Source organism: Hemitrygon akajei, chromosome 4 (assembly GCF_048418815.1).
Source record: "Hemitrygon akajei chromosome 4, sHemAka1.3, whole genome shotgun sequence".
Lineage (NCBI taxonomy): Eukaryota > Metazoa > Chordata > Chondrichthyes > Myliobatiformes > Dasyatidae > Hemitrygon > Hemitrygon akajei.
Window position 1 is genome coordinate 7,527,745 of NC_133127.1, and position 18,977 is coordinate 7,546,721.

The 18,977-nt window shown below is 49.3% G+C and overlaps 1 protein-coding gene across 2 annotated transcripts in view; it reads right to left on the reverse strand.

Moving 5' to 3' along the window:
• LOC140726101 (uncharacterized) overlaps positions 1-18,977 on the reverse strand; it is a 129,302-nt gene that overhangs the window by 41,838 nt on the left and 68,487 nt on the right. The window contains exons 3-4 of one of the 2 annotated variants that reach the window (XM_073042055.1): positions 12,505-12,756; positions 687-786 (exon numbers count right to left, since the gene is read on the reverse strand). The gene's annotated coding sequence lies outside the window, so the exon portion shown is untranslated. The remainder of the gene's footprint in view (positions 1-686; positions 787-12,504; positions 12,757-18,977) is intronic. The other variant, XR_012098570.1, reaches the window with a different exon arrangement.

An 18,977-nucleotide genomic window follows, 5' to 3' on the forward strand; every position in this document is an offset into this window, starting at 1 on the left:
CATCTGTTGAAAGGAGCAGTCAACGTTTCTGGTGCATCCAGTGCTCCCAGTGCGGCCTCCTCTACATCAGCGAGACCAGACACAGATTGGGGGACCGCTTCGTCGAGCAGCTCCGCTCTCTCCGCCACAACAGACAGGATCTCTCAGTAGCCACCCACTTCAACTCTCTTTCACATTCCCATTCAGATATGTCCATACATGGCCTCCTCTACTGCCATGATGAGGCCAAACTCAGGTTGGAGGAGCAACACCTCATATACCGTTTGGGTAGTCTCCAGCCCCTTGGTATGAACATCAAATTCTCCAACTTCCGGTAATTCCCTCCCTCTCCCTTCCACCATCCCACTTTCACTCTGCCTCCTCTTCTAGCTACCTATCACCTCTCTCATGATTCTGCCTTCTTCCACTACCCATAGTGCTTTCCCCTTACATTCCTTCTTCACCTCTCCTGCCTATCCCGTCCCTGCTTCCCTCCCCCACCTCTTGATCTTTCCTCTGATTGGTTTTCCACCCTCCCCTCACGTTCTTTATGGGGCCTCTGCCCCCTCCTTCTTCAGTCCTGACAAAGAGTCTCGGCCCGAAACGTTGACTGCTTCATTCAATGGATGCTGCCCGACCTGCTGAGTTCATCCAGCTTTTGTACGTGTTGATTTGACCACAGCATCTGCAGTGTACTTTGTGCTTACCCAGTGTCTGCAGTTTCCTGTCGATGTTGCCGTTAGCCGAAGGTTCGTGGTGTGGGACACACAGGTTGTCACCGGAGAAACGAAGTCAGCTTTCTTCAATCTGGAGAAATAATGTTTGTTAGGAGTGTGAACTGAATTCCAGAGACAACAGTGAATCAGTCTCAACCAAACTGTAAAACAGCAAAAGACAGAGTGAGTGATGAACCAGTGACCCGGCCAGTGTCTGACTGATTCAGAATCAGAATCAGAATCAGAATCAGACTTTAATCGCCAAGTACCTATGCACATACAAGGAATTTACTTCAGGCAGATGTTATCTCTCTGCTTATAACAATAATAATGATAAATATAAATGAAAATATAGATTATACATACAGGTAGTGCAATCCAAGTAATAGTTAGCCGACAGTTAACCAGCAGTTAACTGTTCAGCAAAGTGACCGCAGTAGGGAAAAAACTTCTCCAGTGCCTATTAGTCTTAGTCTGGAGGGATCTGAAGCGCCTACCAGACGGAAGCAGATCAAACAGTCCGTGCGCAGGATGGGAGGAGTCCTTTATGATGTTCCCCGCCCTCTTCTTCAACCTGGAAGAGTACAGGTCCACAATAGAGGGCAGGGAGGCTCCAATGATGCGCTCGGCAGTCCTCACTGTGCGCTGTAGTCTGGTTCTATCCTGCTTGGTGGCGGCTCCAAACCACACAATGATGGAGGTGCACAGGACAGACTCAATGACTGCAGTGTAGAACTGCAGCAGCAATTCCTGAGGCAGACCGTATTTCCTCAAGAGCCACAGGAAATACATCCGCTGCTGGGCCTTCTCAGTGTAACCTCTGCTGATACTGCCACCTGTTTATACAGAGATTTAGAGCTTTCACTTTCATTTCAACCCAGACCACTTCTTTTCAGAGAAATCATGTGACTGTTTGAATGAAATAAACAGAACTTCAGATCAACATATTCATGCTGACCAGTAACTACCTATCCATACTTATCCCAATTAACAGCAACCCTCCTCTGTGCACCTCTGACTCACCTCTCCCCACACACCCACCTCTCTCCCCCATCCTGTATCAACTCTGCTGATCCCAATTAACACCCCAAATCCTATAGACATTTCTTACTCCTAATCCTCCACCAACCCTCTCTCCCCATTCCCCACCCTCACACCTCTCTCTCCTCGTTCCCCACCAATCACCCTCTCTCCCCACTCCCCACCCACTGACCTCTCTCTCCCCATTCTCCACCTACACACCTCTGTCTCCCCACTCACCACTCTCTCCCTACTACCCACACATTCAACTCTCTCTTACCACTCTACCCCACCAAACTTCTCTTCCCACTCCCCACCCACCCACCTCCCTCCCCGTACCCCACATACCCTCTTCTCTGCCCACTCCCCACCACCCTATCTTCTTCTCCCCACTTCCACCCACCCACCTCCCTCCCTGCTCCCCATTCATCCACCTCTCTCTTCACTCCCTACCACCTACCTCTCTCTACCCACTCCCAAAATATCCATTCATGCTCCCTGCTCACCAGCCCCAATGTCTCTCCCCACTCTGCATCCACTCACTTCCCTATCCCCTCTCCCCTCCCACCGAGCTCTATCCTTTCACCCCACCCACCAACCTCTCTCCCCATCCACACCCACTCATCTCTCTCTCCCTACTCCCCTATGACACATCTCTCTCCCATTCCCCACACACCCATCACTCTCTCCCAATTCCCAGGCACCCAGGCACCTCTCTCTCCCCACACCTCACCTAGCCACTTCTCTCTGCCCACATCAGACTCTCAGTGTGACCTCTGCTGATACTGCTGTTACTGTACCCTGTTTACATAGAACATAGAAAACCTACAGCACAATACAGGCCCTTCGGCCCACAATGTTGTTCCGAACATATATTTACTTTAGAAATTACCTAGGGTTACCCATAGCCCTCTATTTTTCTAAGCTCCATGTACCTATCCAGGAGTCTCTTAAAGGCCCCTATTGTATCTGCCTCCACCACCGCCGCTGGCAGCCCATTCCATGCACTCACCACTCTCAGTGTAAAAAACTTACCTCTGAGATCTCCTCTGTACCTACTTCAAAGCACCTTAAAACTGTGTCCTCTCATGTTAGCCATTTCAGCCCTGGAAAAAAGCCTCTGACTATCCACATGATCAATGCCTCTCATCATCTTATACACCTCTATCAGGTCACCTCTCATCCTCTGTCGCTCCAAAGAGAGAAGGCCTAGGGTCCTATACAGCTGTAACAATACATCTCGGAACCTAAGCCCAATCCCATGATTGATGAAGGCCAAAGCACCGTATGCCCTCTTAACCACAGAGTCAACCTGCACAGCAGCTCTGAGTGTCCTATGGACTCAAACCTGAAGATCCCTCTGATCCTCCACACTGCTAAGAGTTTTACCATTAGTACTATATTCTGCCATCCTATTTGATGTTCCAAAATGAACCACTTCACACTTATCTGGGTTGAACTCCATCTGCCACTTCTCAGCCCAGTTTTGCATCCTATTGATGTCCTGCTGTAACCTCTGACAGCCCTCCACACTATCCACAACACCTCCAACCTTAGTGTCATCAGCAAACTTACTAACCTATCCCTCCACTGCCTCATCCAGGTCATTTATAAAAATCACGAAGAGTAGTGGTGCCAGAACAAATCCCTGAGGCACACCACTGGTCACCAACCTCCATGCAGAATATGATCCATCTACAACCACTCTTTTCCTTCTGTGGGCAAGACAGTTCTGGATCCACAAAGCAATGTCCCCTTGGATCCCACGTCTCCTTACTTTCTCAATAAGCCTTGCTGAAATCCACATACACAACATCTACTGCTCTACCTTCATCAATGTGTTTAGTCACATCCTCAAAAAATTTAATCAGATTCGTAAGACATGACCTGTCTTTGACAAAGCTATGCTGACTATCCCTAATCATATTATGCCTCTCCAAATGTTCATAAATCCCACCTCTCAGGGCTTTTTCCATCAACTTACCAACCACTGAAGTAATACTCACTGGTCTATAATTTCCTGGGCTATCTCTACTCCCTTTCTTGAATAAAGGAACAACATCCGCAACCTTCCAATCCTCAAGAACCTCTCCCATCCCTATTGATGATGCAAAGATCATCGCCAGAGGCTCACCAATCCCTTCGCTTGCCTCCCACTGTATCATGGGGTAAAGCTCGTCTGGTCCCATGACTTGATGCTTTCCAAAAGCTCCACCACATCCTCTTCCTTAATATCGACATGCTCAAGCTTTTCAGTACACTACAAGTCATCCTTAGAATCGCCAAGATCCTTTTCCGTAGTGAATAGTGAAGCAAAGTATTCAGTATGTATCTCTGCTATCTCCTCTGGTTCCATTACACACTTTTCCACTGTCACACTTGATTGGCCCTGTTCTCTTACGTCTTATCCCCTTGCTCTTCACATACTTGTAGAATGCCCTGGAGATTTTCTTAATCCTGTCTGCCAATGCCTTCTCATGACCCCTTCTGGCTCTCCTAATTTCATTCTTAAACTCCTTCTTGCTAGCCTTGTAATCTTCTAGATCTCTATCATTACCTAGTTTTTGAACCTTTCGTAAGCTTTTCTTTTCTTCTTGACTAGATTTACAACAGCCTTTGTACACTACGGTTCCTGTACCCTACCATCCTCTCCCTGTCTCATTGGAATGTACCTATGCAGAACTCTACACAAATATCCCCTGAACATTTGCCACGCTTCTTCTGTACATTTCCCTGAGAACATATTTTCCCAATTTATGTTTTCTAATTCCTGCCTGATAGCTTTATATTTCCCCTTACTCCAATTAAACATTATCTTAACTTGTCTGTTCCTATCCCTTTCCAATGCTATGGTAGAGGAAATAGAATTGTGATCACTATCTCCAAAATGCTGAGAGACCTGACACCTGACCAGGTTCATTTCCCAATACCAGATCAAGTACAGGCTCTCATCTTGTAGGCTTACCTACATATTGTATCAGGAAACCTTCCTGAACACACCTAACAAACTCCACCCCATCTAAACCCCTTGCTCTCGGGAGATGCCAATGAATATTTGGGAAATTAAAATCTCCCACCACGACAACCCTATTATCATTGCACCTTTCCAGAATCTGTCTCCCTATCTGCTCCTCGATGTCCCTGTTACTATTGGGTTGTCTACAAAAGTGAAATCAAGTCAATTCAAGTTTATTGTAATTTTGACCATAAGCTGCTTGTTCAGTACACAGTAAAAACAAAATAATGTTCCTCCAGGACCCTGGTGCTACAATGAAACAACACAAAACTACACTAGACTATGTGAGACAGCACAAGGCTACACTAGACCACGTAAAACAACATAAAAACTGCACTAGACTACAGACCTTCACAGGAGGACATAAAGTGCACAAGGTGCAGGGCAGTACATTTATTATATAAACAAGACAATAGGCACAGTAGAGGATAAATTACAATATAATAATAAATAATGTAGATGTCAGTCTAGACTCTGAGTATTGAGGAGTCTGATGGCTTGGGGGAAGTGTTATGCCATCGGCCCCCTCCTTTGTGAGAATCGCAAGAACCCTAGTCAAGGGGGGGTCAGCTGACCCAAAAGAGGAAGAGACGTGCTGAATAGACACAGGAAAATGGGAGAGAGAGAGAGAGACCACGTTCTCCCAAGAAGCAGAATAAAGGTGACATTGACTATTGTCTCATGGAGACCACGTGAAAAGCCCTCGGGCAAAGTGGGCTGGTTGAGAGAGAGATCGCATTACCTGCAACTTGATTGACACCTGCGATCCCGTGAAGAAGTATAAGGGAGGGTCTGAGGTGGGGGGAACCCTCAGACGCACCCAGGAGACACCAAGGAAGCACGATATCGATTCCCGTGGGAGCGGGAAGGCATTTTGAAGGAAGCCACGTGCGTTAGATTCCGAATTTTGAATCTGTGGCTAGAACCAACGGAAGACTGCTTTTAACTAACAACGGGGAAGTCTGCTCCCCTGATTCCAAGGATTTGCTCTGCCAAGACGACGGGCAAGTGTTTATCTTTTCTAAATCAACTCTCTCTCTCTACAACGTGAAAACCCCAGCGGTTCCCAAAAGGGAAAAGCCTGCAAACTTCTGAGTGACTCTTTATATTTCAATTGGACTCAGTATTACCCCTAGACAACTGTAGAGCTTATTTCTGATTGATTATGGTTACACCGGTGTTTTAGATTGAGTTTTGATGATGTATATGATCTGAATGTTTTGTATTAACCATACGTTTGTGCCCTTTTTGAATAAAACGTTTGAAAATAGTAGCATCCGACTCAGCTGATCCATCTATCTTTGCTGGTAAGTTACCTGGTTACGGGGTTACGTAACAGAAGAAACTGTTGCACAGTCTGGTCATGAGAGCCCAAATGCTTCGGTACCTTTTGCCAGATGGCAGGAGGGAGAAGAGTTTGTATGAGGGATGTGTGGGGTCCTTCACAATACTGTTAGCTTTGCAGGTGCAGTGTGTAGTGTAAATATCTGTAATAGTGGGAAGAGAGACCCTGATGATCTACTCAGCTGACCTCACTATCCACTGCAGGGTCTTGTGATCCGAGATGGTGCAATTTTCAAATCAGGCAGTGATGCAGCTGCTCAGGATGCTCTCAGTACAACCTCAGTAGAATGTGGTGAGGATGGGGGTGGGAAATGGACTTTCTTCAGCCTTCACAGAAAGTAGAGACACTGCTGGGCTTTCTTTGCTATGGAGCTGGTGTTGAGGGACCAGGTGAGATTCTCCGCCGGGTGAACATCAAGAAATTTGGTGCTGTTAACGATCTCTACCAAGGAGCCGTCGATGTTCAGCAGAGAGTGGTCATTCCGTGCCCTCCTGAAGTCAACAACCATCTCTTTTGTTTTGTTCACATTCAGAGACAGGTTGTTGACTCTGCACCAGTCTGTTAACCGCATCACCTCCTCTCTGTATGCTGTCTCGTCGTTATTGCTGATGAGACCCACCACGGTCGTGTCATCGGCGAACTTGATGATGTGATTTCGAGCTGTGTATTGCTGCACAGTCGTGGGTCAGCAGAGCGAACGGCAGTGGACTGAGCACACAGCCCTGAGGGGCCCCCGTGCTCAGTGTGATGGTGTAGGAGATGCTGCTACTGACTGACTGAGGTCTTCCAATCAGGAAGTAAGGGTTCCAGTTGCAGAGGGAGGTGTTCAGGCCCAGCAGTTTCAGTTTTCCAATTTCTGAGGAATGATTGTGTTGAATGCTGAACTGAAGTCTATGAACAGCATTGGAACGTATGTGTCTTTTTTGTCCAGGTGGGTGAAGGCCAGGTGGAGGGTGGTGGCGATGGCGTCGTCTGTTGAGCAGTTGGGACAATACGTGAACTGCAGGCGGTCCAGTGAGGTGAGTAGCAGCGTCTTTATGTGCCTCATGATGAGCCTCCCTAAACATTTCATGATGATGGATGTGAGAACAACAGGACAGTAGTCATTGAGGCAGGACAGTGAAGACTTCTTCGGCACGGGGACGATGGTGGTGGCCTTGAAGCACGTTGGAACGACTGCGCTGCTCAGGGAGATGTTGAAGATGTCAGTGAGAACATCTGCCAACTGGTCTGCACATCCTCTGAGCACTCTGCCAGCTGCCTTCTGTGGGTTGACCCTGCATAGGGTTTTCCTCACATCAGCCACAGTAAGACACAGCACCTGGTCATTGGGAGGAGGAGAGGTCTTTCTCGCCACCATGGCATTTTCTGCCTCGAAACGAGCGTAGAAATTGTTCAGTACATCTGGGAGGGAGGCATCAGCAGCACAGGCAGGTGATGTTGCCTTGTAGTTGGTGATGTCCTGAACGCTCTTCCACATGTGTCATGTGTCACCGCTGTCCTGGAAGTGGCTGTGGATTCGCTGGGTGTGTGCACGCTTTGCCCCTCTGATGGCTCGGGACAGCTTGGCCCTCTCTGTTGTTAGGGCTGCCTTGTCACCTGCCCTGAAGACGGAGTCACGGGCAGTCATCCATGGCTTCTGGTTAAAGCGTGTAGTGATGGTCTTGGATGCAGTGACATCATCGATGCACTTGCTGATGTAGCTAGTCACTGATTCCCAGTAGACATGTTGACCCCTTCCTGTTCCTAACTTCCACCCACAGCAACTCAGTAGACAATCCCTCCATGACTTCCTCCTTTTCTGCAGCTGTGACACCATCTCTGATCAGCAGTGCCATGCCCCCACCTCTTTTGCCTCCCTCCCTGTCCTTTCTGTGTTACGTTCCCCAGTAACCGGGTAATTTTCCAGCAAAGATAGATGGATCCACCGAAGCCTGATGCTACTATTTTCAAACGTTTTTATTAATAAAGGGGCACAAACGTATGGTTAATACAAAACATTCAGATCATATACGTCGTCACAACTCAATCTAAAGCACAGGTATAGTAATAATCAATCAGAAATAAGCTCTACAGTTGTCTAAGGGTAATGTAGATATATATTGTTTACTGGATATTTAAAAGTCTTTTTGCGGTCACTGCAGTTTCACCCGCTGCCGTTGTCGTGGTGTCGTGTTGGTGCACTTTTGTTAGAAAGAGAGAGAGAGAATTAAACATTTACCCGACAGGTTTTCCAACCTGTAGGAGGTAGTCGGAAGTCTCGTTGGGGAATGGACTCTCATCTGTGGCTTCCCCTGTAGCTAGGCCGTCTTCCGTGGTGAGGTCACCAATCCCAGGCAAGGGAAGGACGCGCACGAACCCCACCACCGGCTGTCGCTCTCTAAACGCAGTCGCAGGAATTCTCGCGTATCTTCTGGTGCGTCTGGCGCCCCGCCTCGGCAGCCCACCTTTTATCTGGACTGGCAGGGTTGTAGATGTCCATCAGGGTAGGGGGGCGAGGCAATCCTTCCCCCATCACCCATCTCACATTGCCCTGAGATTTTGCACGTAGGCCAATTCCTTATCCCACAAAGGTGTCTCCCAAGACAATGGCTATGTCCGAGGCTTTTGTCTTGTTGAGTGACCAGCCCACTTTGCCCGAGGGCTTTACACGTGGTTTTCATGAGACAATAGTCAAAGAGTCGCTTTATTCTGCTTCCCGGGGGAACGTGGTCTTCAGCACGTCTCCCTCTCTTTCTTGGGTCATTTGACCCCCCCTTGACTAGGGCTCTTGCGAATCTCACAAAGGAGGGGGCTGAGGTCATAACACCTCCCGTCTTAAAAGTTTTTTACCAGCGGTTAAAAACAAGTTGGTACAGCGTCTTATAGGATTTTTTTTTCTAACACAATACACAAGCTCCTCTCTTCACAAAGTACTACCGTTATACATTCAAGTCAGTATCTAAACAGGTAACAATTACAGTGTCCCTTTCTTTAATATCTTAACATCGCGTACCGTACTAAAGTCTGGTAGCATCAAACTTCAGCTCAATAACCACCTATTTATTTATTTTCTTCAGCAACAAAACTAAGGAGGTGTGATCTTAGCTTAGGTGCATCTACAAAAGTTTATACAAATACTAATCGTTTCGGTCATGTTATTTCACCGGCAGGTCTCCAAAGGGGTTGTCTTTATTAGTCACAGGCTTTGGCGCAAACCCGTACAAACGGCGTTGCTGTTTAAAAATGGCATTTTCTATTAACCATCACCTCTTTTCCGGAGAGTCTCCCCGTGGGGAACTTGAGTAATTTGGCGAGGTACTCTCCCACCTTTTCTTTTCACGAGGGTTTTTCTCTTAACTCCGTGTCCCCAACCTAGTCCATCATGGGAATTTCCACCCAATTCTTTAATGCTACACAGGTAGTTAACCCTTTTGTCAAGACCATACAGGCTGATGTGTTTCAGTTCGAACCTTTTTCTCCGGCCGCATTTAAATTTTGGCTTCCTCACAGCGCTTTCTTGAATAACACTAGCGTGTGAGGCCCCTTTACATTCCAAATCAACCTGTAATCGATGCGCAGGCATCAATCTAGACTTTAACTTTTTTTCATTCGATTTGGGAACTACAGATTTACTGTTCTCCTCCACAACAACAGTTATCTCCCCATTCGTAAACTCCACATTAACTCTGAACACCCCCTTCAGCACAACCATCTGGGAACTCACACTTCCCAAGGTTAACCCTTTTTTTTCCGAACCAAGTCTATCTGCTCCAAAAGGACGGCCGTCTCGTCCAGCTGAGTCAAATACCTCAGATTTTTTCTGAGCTCCGTGACTAGGTTCAGGACCACGTGCATCCCCATCTTGGACACACTCAAACGGGGCATTGGCCTCTTCCAGGCTTTCAACACCCGTACCCTTTTCAAATTCTAAATTCCCCTGATCCTCCCAGTTACTCTCTGGGCAACTCCCTTCCGGAGTAAACTCAACCCCGCGGGCTGAAACAACCCCATCTGCCAACCCAGCAGACTTCTTCAAGGTAATGGCATCCTTTTCATCTAGGACTGCCCTCATTTCATTATCGGGAACACCTTTAGAATTTTCAACTTCTTCAAACAGTCCTGCCAAACCAGACAGATCATCCATGTCCAACCCTGGACCTTTTAACAGCTTTATCTGTTTCTCATCTTTATTTCCTACCTCTAGGACCTTTTTCTTTGCTAAGGGAAGAGCTACCTTCTCTCCCTTACCCCCTTTTACATTACTATTCCTCGTTTTACCACCCTCGAAACCCTCATGGCACAGGGTCGGTAAAGACGTCTGGGCCAAATCAAAACTGGCCAATTTTAAACTGCTCCCGTTCTCAGCTGTCGCTCTCGACAGGCTGCGAGTGTCCGCGCATGCAGGATAGCTCGGGGACGCTATGGGCGGGGCCTCAACACGCACCGGTCGGCGGGTCATAGTCATGGCCGACCAAACTTTTCCTCCTGCTAAATCGTTCCCAAGGAGGACATCCACGTCAGGTCTTGGGAATTCTGATGGCACCCCCATTTCAACTGATCCATACACCAGCTCACAATCCAAAATGACCCTACGCAAAGACACCCTTTCTGTCCCTTTTCCTATTCCTCTCAGGGCTACCTCACCCATCGGAGGTCCGAATTGTAATACGTTACGGCTAATTAATGATAGCTCCACCCCCGTGTCTCTCCAAATCCGTACGGGAATTAGCGGGTCCCCCTTCCTCACAGACACGGTTCCGTGTGACATATAAATCTCCGACCCCTTGCGCTCTCTGCTCCCCTGGGACCCTCTTGCCGATTTCCTGATTACCACTGCACACCCGATAGGGATCGCTGCTTTCCCTCTCTCTGGCTCCTTTCTCGGAGCAAAGCATTTAGATGCAATATGTCCCACCTTTCCACAATTAAAACTGGTCAAGCCAGGACCTCTCCTGCCGTCTTGCCTCTCCTCCTCAATCTTACCACTAGCTCCCGGCGGGACCTCTGCCTCAGCTGGCGGGCTTTCTCTATCGTTCCCACGGTCTCTCTGGTAACCTTTTTGGCGAGGAAAACTTTGTCTTGTGGGTTAGGGCATATTCATCTGCGAACCTAGCAATTTCTGAGATGGACTGATTCGTCCTCTCATTCAAATACATCCGGATCTCTTCCGCAACACAACCTTTAAATTCCTCAATCAAAAATAACTCCCTGATACGCCCATAATTCTCGGCCACCTTTTCCGCGGTGCACCAACGGTCCAAGAGCACACCTTTCTCATGGGCTAGCTCGGTATACGTTTGATTCCACCCTTTCCTTAAATTTCGGAACCTTTGTCTATACGCCTCAGGTACTAACTCGTAACCTCGGAGAATGGCCTCCTTTACTTGATCATAATTCCCTTCCCCTTCTGGGGGCAATGCGGCATATGCCCGCTGTGCTTTCCCTCGTAACACTTTGTAACAACGCCACCCACTGCTCTCTGGGCCACTTCTGATTCACTGCCACCTTTTCAAAAAGCAAGAAATAACTATCAACATCCGTCTCCTCGAACGGGGGGACCAACCTCAACGCCCGACTAACATCAAACCCCTCCTCTCTCTCTTGCCCTTGAGCTCTTCGCTCTTGCTTTCGCCTGTCCAGCTCCAATTCATGGCTCCTTTGTTTCTCTTTCTCTTTCTCTTCTGCTTCTAGCTGCTTTAGCTGGAGCTCATGACCCCGTTTCATCTCTAATTCCTTTAGTTTGAACACCTGCTCCCTTTCCTCAGCCTTTTCCTTTTCCTTTGCAGCTCTTTCCTCAGCCTTTTCCTTTGCAGCTGCTTCTAGCTGCTTTACTTTAAGATCATGGTCCAACCTTACTTTCTCCAACTCTACCTGATCTGTCCCACTCGCTAATCTCTTTTCGGGGATATTTTCCAAATCCTCAGCTGCAAACACCTCTTTTTCAATGTAATACTGATTTATGACCCCTTGCACTTCCTGCTTTTTCATTGATGACCTCACCTCTGCGAGGCCTAACCCCTTTGCCAGATTTACCAAGTCTGATTTGGTAGCCGTCCCTAGCGCCTCTACAGTCGGATTTCTCATAAATTCACTGACATCCATCTTTGCTGGTTTCCTGTCTGGCTACCTGCGTAACCAGATTTAAGTTTGGACTTACAGCCCGATTCATTGACCCTCCCCTTTGGTTTCAAATCCCGGATGAGCCCCCACTTGTTACGTTCCCCAGTAACCGGGTCATTTTCCAGCAAAGATAGATGGATCCACCGAAGCCTGATGCTACTATTTTCAAACGTTTTTATTCATAAAGGGGCACAAACGTATGGTTAATACAAAACATTCAGATCATATACGTCGTCACAACTCAATCTAAAGCACAGGTATAGTAATAATCAATCAGAAATAAGCTCTACAGTTGTCTAGGGGTAATGTAGATATATATTGTTTACTCGATATTTAAAAGTCTTTTTGCGGTCACTGCAGTTCCACCCGCTGCCGTTGTCGTGGTGTCGCACTCTAAGTAGCCATTCCTGCCCCTGAGTCATCCAAGTCTCTGTGAGGCCACAACATCATAGCTCCAAGTACTGATCCATGCTTTAAGCTTATCAGCTTTGTTCATGTAACGCTTACGTGACCAGCTGGTGTATGTCTAGGGGAAAATTCGTCCACCCGCCAAACTGCGCCTCCCGTATATGTGGATGCTGTGAAATACACGCACACACAATATCAAGCGCACACCAGGTACGTTTACAGAATACACATTATAAATCTTACTGGAACTAAGTGATTAATAATGATACAATATATATGAAGGGAAAGAAAATAAAGAAAAGGCACCAAAACTTATCAGAGTTCAGTCAATTAGTGCACATCATTAGAGCTCAATTAACAAAGTCTTCTGGCCACCATTCGATCTTCTCCGACCTCCACAACCCACACACCTGGGACCACCCTCGGTGATCGACCAGCAGTGCTGCACCCGTCCGCCTTCCTCTGCGGTCTTCTCCCCAACTCCCAAAAGTTCACGCAATCACAGCTCACAGACCCACAAGAGAAAATAACATCTAACCCAATTGGTTAACAAATGAATACAAACCCACGTTATCAGTAACTATAACCCAAACAAGCTTTGAGAAGCTTCGAGACTGCTCTGCAAGAAAAGCACTCTCTCACCAGTTAACATAACAAAGAAGCATTTTTATTTTAACAAACAAAGAAGCCATTTTGATTAACATACGCAGTACACTCTCCCCACTACAACAAAAGTCATGCTCTCATGACATTAACAGACATGACATTGATATGACATTGCTCCTTGCAAAACACAAAACCCAACCCAGGTGCAGAAAGCAGTGACATATCTGCCCAGGATGGTAGGGATCACACTCTGTTCTCCCAGCACTGCATATGCCAATCGCTCCCGGGGGGTGCCTATTTCTCTGAGACCTCCGTACCTCCTCTGCTGACCCTTCCAGCTCAGACACCACTGGGGACACCCCGGGTCTACCTGTGGGACCCTCACCCTCTCCCTCACTGGGATCCCTCTTCACCTGAGAACCCTCTGTCTCGTGTTTGGGTTCCACCCTCTCTCCCCCGATGCCGGCTGCATCTCAGTCTGTCCCTCAACACCCTCCCTCCTCTCACCTAACTCTAGGGGAAGGGCCAGGAGCCTCTTCTTCCAGTACTGGGGAAGTAGCGAACGGAAACAGATGCCACACATCTGAATCGTCGTCTTCCAAATCAGTATTCCTTTCCGGGGTGAGGACCAGTCCCGTCTCTTCCACAGCAGGCTCTTCTCTCACCCCACAGAGTCCTCATACTAGGCGTAACCTCCCACTCGGACTCTTGATCCACCTGCACTGCTTGACCCAGGGGCAGCAGGTGGTTCCGATGGAGTACCTTGACAGCCCCCTTCCCATCCTCGGGTCTCACCCGGTAAACAGGTAGACTCGGCATCTGGCTCTCTACCACATAGGGGGTGGCCGCCCATCGATCTGCCAACTTGTGTTTACCGGGTAGTCCTAAATTCCGTACAAGGACCCGGTCGCCTGGCAATAGTTGGGTGAACTTCACTTTCTGATCATACCTCCTCTTATTCCTCTGATTCTGCGTGGTGGCCGCCGCCTCGGCCAACTCGTATGCCCTTTTCAACTCTCTCCTCATATCGGACACATACTTCAGATATGGCTTTGCATGTAATTCACCCACCTCAGTCCCAAAACACAAGTCAATGGGCAACCTCGTTTCCCGCCTGAACATCAGATAATAAGGCGAGTACCCTGTAGTGTCCTTGCGAGTACTATTCTAACAGTGAACCAATTCCCCAATGTGTCGACTCCACTTACGTTTCTATCCAATCTCCAGTGTCCTGAGCATATCCAACAGGGTCTGGTTGAACCTCTCTGGCTGAGGATCACCCTGTGGGTGATAGGGGGTGGTCCTGGATTTCTCAACCCCAAGCAGAGTCAGTAATTCATGGATAAGCCGGCTCTCAATGTCTCGCCCCTGATCACTATGGATCCACCTGGGGAGGCCATGATGCACCATCAATAACTCACTCTGAGGCGTAAAAGCGAGATATCGGCTTTTATTGACTGGAAGAAGGAACAAGCAGTGGTTGACCACCATACTACATCCTGGAGACTGAGAGGCCGGGCCCAGGCCTCAATCGCCTTTATACAGGGGTCTGTGGGAGGAGCCACAGGAGTTGTCAGCAGGGGGCGTGTCCAGACAGGTATATGTAGTTCACCACAGGCCATAATGAACAAAGTACTTCTCCCATAACACCTTCGCCACTCTAGTCGCTTTCTGATCCTTTGTGGGAAACGCCTGAGCATATCGAGTGAATTGATCCGTGATGACTAAGACATTCGCAGTGTTGCTGGTGTCTGGCTCAATCGACAGGAAATCCATACACACCGGGTCCAGAGGTCCCGCACTCTGCAAGTGCGACAGTGGAGCCGCCGACACGGGCAGGGTCTTCCTCTGGATGCAACGACTGCATTTCCTACAGTATTCTTCGACCTCCCCCCTCATCCGGGGCCAGTAGAACCGGTCCTTGAGTAATCCATAAGTCTTTTCCACCCCCAAGTGCCCGGAATCATCATGCAGGGCCTGGAGTACAGTCTTCCGATACTCCTCCGGCAGGATCAGTTGCCAACGGCGGGGTTGGTCCGGAGGCACCGTGACCCGGTACAAGACTTGGTTCTTCAACTTTAACCGAGGCCACTCCTTCAATAACAGAGGCACGGAAGGTGTTTCACCTTCTCTGCCCACGCCACATTCCCCTTCTCCACCGCTCTCCACACAGTGCCAAGGCCTGAGTCATTTCACTGAGCAGCTGCCACTTCCCCCGGACTCAGTTCAGGCAACTGTTTAGTCTGCAGTGCGGTCAGGTCACAGTAAACTTGGAGCAGGGCATCATCAAAAGCCCCCAAGGGATCCACTGCTCGCTCCGGCCTCCCCCTTCCCTCGGCCTTCACAGTGATAGCAAACTGATGCATGGTTTTCACTCCAGGGGCAGGAATGCTCTCCCACTCCTTGTCCGTCTCCAGTTCCCCTGGCTCCCGACGTGACAAAGAATCTGCATCGACATTCTTGCTTCCCGGCCGGTACTTCAGGCTGAAATCATATACCGACAAAGCTGCCAACCACCGATGTCCTGTGGTATCCAGCTTAGCCGAAGTCAGGACATAAGTGAGAGGATTGTTATCCGTTCTCACCTCAAACTTGGTTCCGTACAGGTAATCGCTCAACTTGTCCACCACCACCCACTTCAGCGCCAGGAACTCCAACTTGTGAGTGGGATAGTTTCTCTCAGATGGCGACAAGCTTCAGCTGACAAATGCCACCGGTCTCAATGCTTTGCCCTGTTCCTGGTACAGGACAGTCCCTAGACCCTCTCGGCTGGCATCAGTGCACAGCACATACGGCTTCCAGGGATTGGCAAAGACCAACACCGGGGCCTGGGTCAGCGCCCTTTTCAGAGATTGGAGTGCCTCCTCACATTTATCATCCCATCTCCATCCAAAAGGCTCTGCCAGGTTCCAGTATCCTCCTGCGTCTTGTCCTTGGTCCCCCTTCCTTTTCTTCCCCACAAGTGGATAGCCACACAATAGCTGAGTCAACGGGTGACACATTGTAGTGTATCCTTTCACGAATCCCTGGTAATACCCACAGAACCCCAAAAACGAGCGTAGGGCGCTCACCTTCTGGGGTCTCGGCTAGGTGGTCTCGGCGTCTATTTTAGTCGGATCAGTAGCCACTCCCTCTCTTGAAATTATGTGGCCAACATAGCCGACCGACAACTTACAAAACTGGCATTTATCCAAGGAAAGTTTTAACCCTTCCTCCTTAAGCCAGCTTAACACCTTCAGCAGCCGCTCCTCATGTTCCTCCAAAGTAGATCCAAACACTATCGTCCAGATACACCAGCACCTCCAAAAGATTCATATCCCCCACAGTCCTCTCCATGAGCCTCTGGAAGGTGGCTGGGGCCCCCGATATGCCTTGGGGCATTCATTCAAACTGAAAGAACCCCAGAGGGCAGATAAAGGCCGTCTTCTCTTTATCGCCTTAACTCATCGGGATCTGGTAATACCCACTCCTCAAGTCCAGCACACTGAACCACTTCACTCCACTTAGGCAGGCCAACACATCTTCGACCCTTGGGACGGTATACTGGTCAGCTACAGTGTGCTAGTTCAAGGTCCTATAGTCCACACACATGCGCACCCTCCTGTTCTTCTTCCGGGCCACCACTATTGGGGACGCATAGGGGCTTCAGGACTCAGCGATGATTCCAGCTTCCTTCAACTTGCACAAGTGCTGCCGTACATCTTCCACATCTGCAGGGACCAGTTGCCAGGACCTCTCTCTGAATGGGGTGTCCTCCGTCACTCGGATGAAATGGCGAGTGCTCTTGGAGCAGCCCACATCAAACTCGCCACGAGAAAAGACATCTTCCAACTTCAACATCTTCTCCACCAGCCTGCATCAACTTAGGCCTCACCTGCATACACCACACCATCCCTTGTTTACACTCCAGGTCCAGCCCTTGGGGGTCACCCCCTTCTTTGAACACCACCCGAAACACTGGGTGTAACGAGAGGGTCTCCAGAAAGTTCTCCCCCGCCTTCTCCTTACAGGCTCCCAGGAGTCGTCGCACAACGGGGGAGTTAGTCCCCACCAGGAGGACAGCACCACCGGTTTCCACCGGTTCCGGACAAACCAACACCAACGTCTCAATAGCTTCAGACACTCCCACATCGCCCTCCGAGAACTCCAATCTCACTGACGTGTACCCATCATACAGGTAATCACCCTCACTCACACCCCAAATCTCCAGTGCGTCGAATGGGGTTACTGGCAAGTGCTTTAGATATTTGTTGTAGAACGACCGGTACAATAAAGTAACCTGCGATCCTGTGTCGAGAATGGTTTTTGCGTAAACTCCCTCTATCCGTAGGCACACACTGGAACGGGATCCTACCAGCCCATCCGGAATAAAGGCTTGGGCTTTAGGTGGTCCCCATCTGATTTCTGGGAACATGTTCCTCCAGAAACTCCAGTCTGTTCCCTCACTGAGTCACTCCTAAGTTTCCCGACATCTCTGCCTTTTTAGTCACCTGGGGGCTTGCCCTCCGCGGGACGCCTTGTCTCTCACAATCCCACTGAAAGTTGTCCCTCTTCCCCACAGATGCAGCACACCCTTGGCCGCTCACATTCCTGCTGGAAATGCCCTTCTTTCCCACAGTTAAAGCACATGCTACCCACCACCCCTCCTCTCCCAGGACACCCGCCACTCCCAGCCCACTGCGTAGGTCGTCCCCCAGAGGGGGTACTCTCCCTGTCCATCCCCTCAAACGGGGGGTCCCTACTCCCTTAGGTTTCTTGGTCCTCCACCCAGCCACCACTTCCTGTACTGCGGATAATCGCTCCCGGTGGCCCGAGCCCCTTTGTTGGCCCAACGCGCTCTCTTCCTCCCGCACCTCTCTCATCAGCTGCCCGAATGATGGAGGGGGGCTCTTTTTATAAGACTGCTGGAAACTCCATGCTACCTTGTCCTCCTCTAGGGAACCAATAAATATCTGACTCATCCTCACTCTCACCACATCGTGAGCCTTCACTGCCCCCCGGCGCCGCAATCCCGTAAGCATTCTCTGCAGCCGAAATATGTATTCTGAGAGCTTTTCCCCTCTCTCTTGCTCTATGTGTTGAAAATGTTAAAAGCATCCTCTCTCTACCCTGTCAACCCACACGATCCCTCCAAAACTTCTAAATACTCCTTCAATGAAGCCAAGGGTTGTTCAACTTTCAACTCCCAAACTATTTTGGCCACTGCGCCCCTCAAACTTATCACCAATAGCTGTCTATTCTCCTCATCTGAGCCTGGCCACTCCTCTAACAACAGGGACGTGTGTTCGATCCAGGTCTCATAGCCAACCTCCCTGTCCAGAGTAGACGTGGCTTCTGAGAAAACCCCAGCTTCAGCCGTGGCCTTTCGGCCACTCCTACCAGGGAGTTAAGGGCAGCTGCCAGCTCGGAGGCCTCCACTCTATCTAGCGGGCGGGGCCTGGCCAAGCCTTCCAACTCCAACCCCCCCCCCCCCCTTACTGGTTACTGGCACCTCCCCTGGGGTCAACTCTAGCTCCTCCTCCAGTGTCTCCTCACCTTTGTCCTCTGGGAGGGTGTGGAGGCCCCACAGTCCCGCCTCCCCCTGGACACTGACCATCACTGGCAGTTCCAATGTCCTGACGTCAGCACTCGTGCGAACCAACACCCAGCTTCCCTCCATCACTTTACCACACCTATGCGCCACCAGTTCTATCAGCCCCATACCTTTGATCAAACTCAACCGCCGCACTAACACACCATTCGAAATGTGAAAATTCACCCCGCTTAACACACGCATATTTCTACT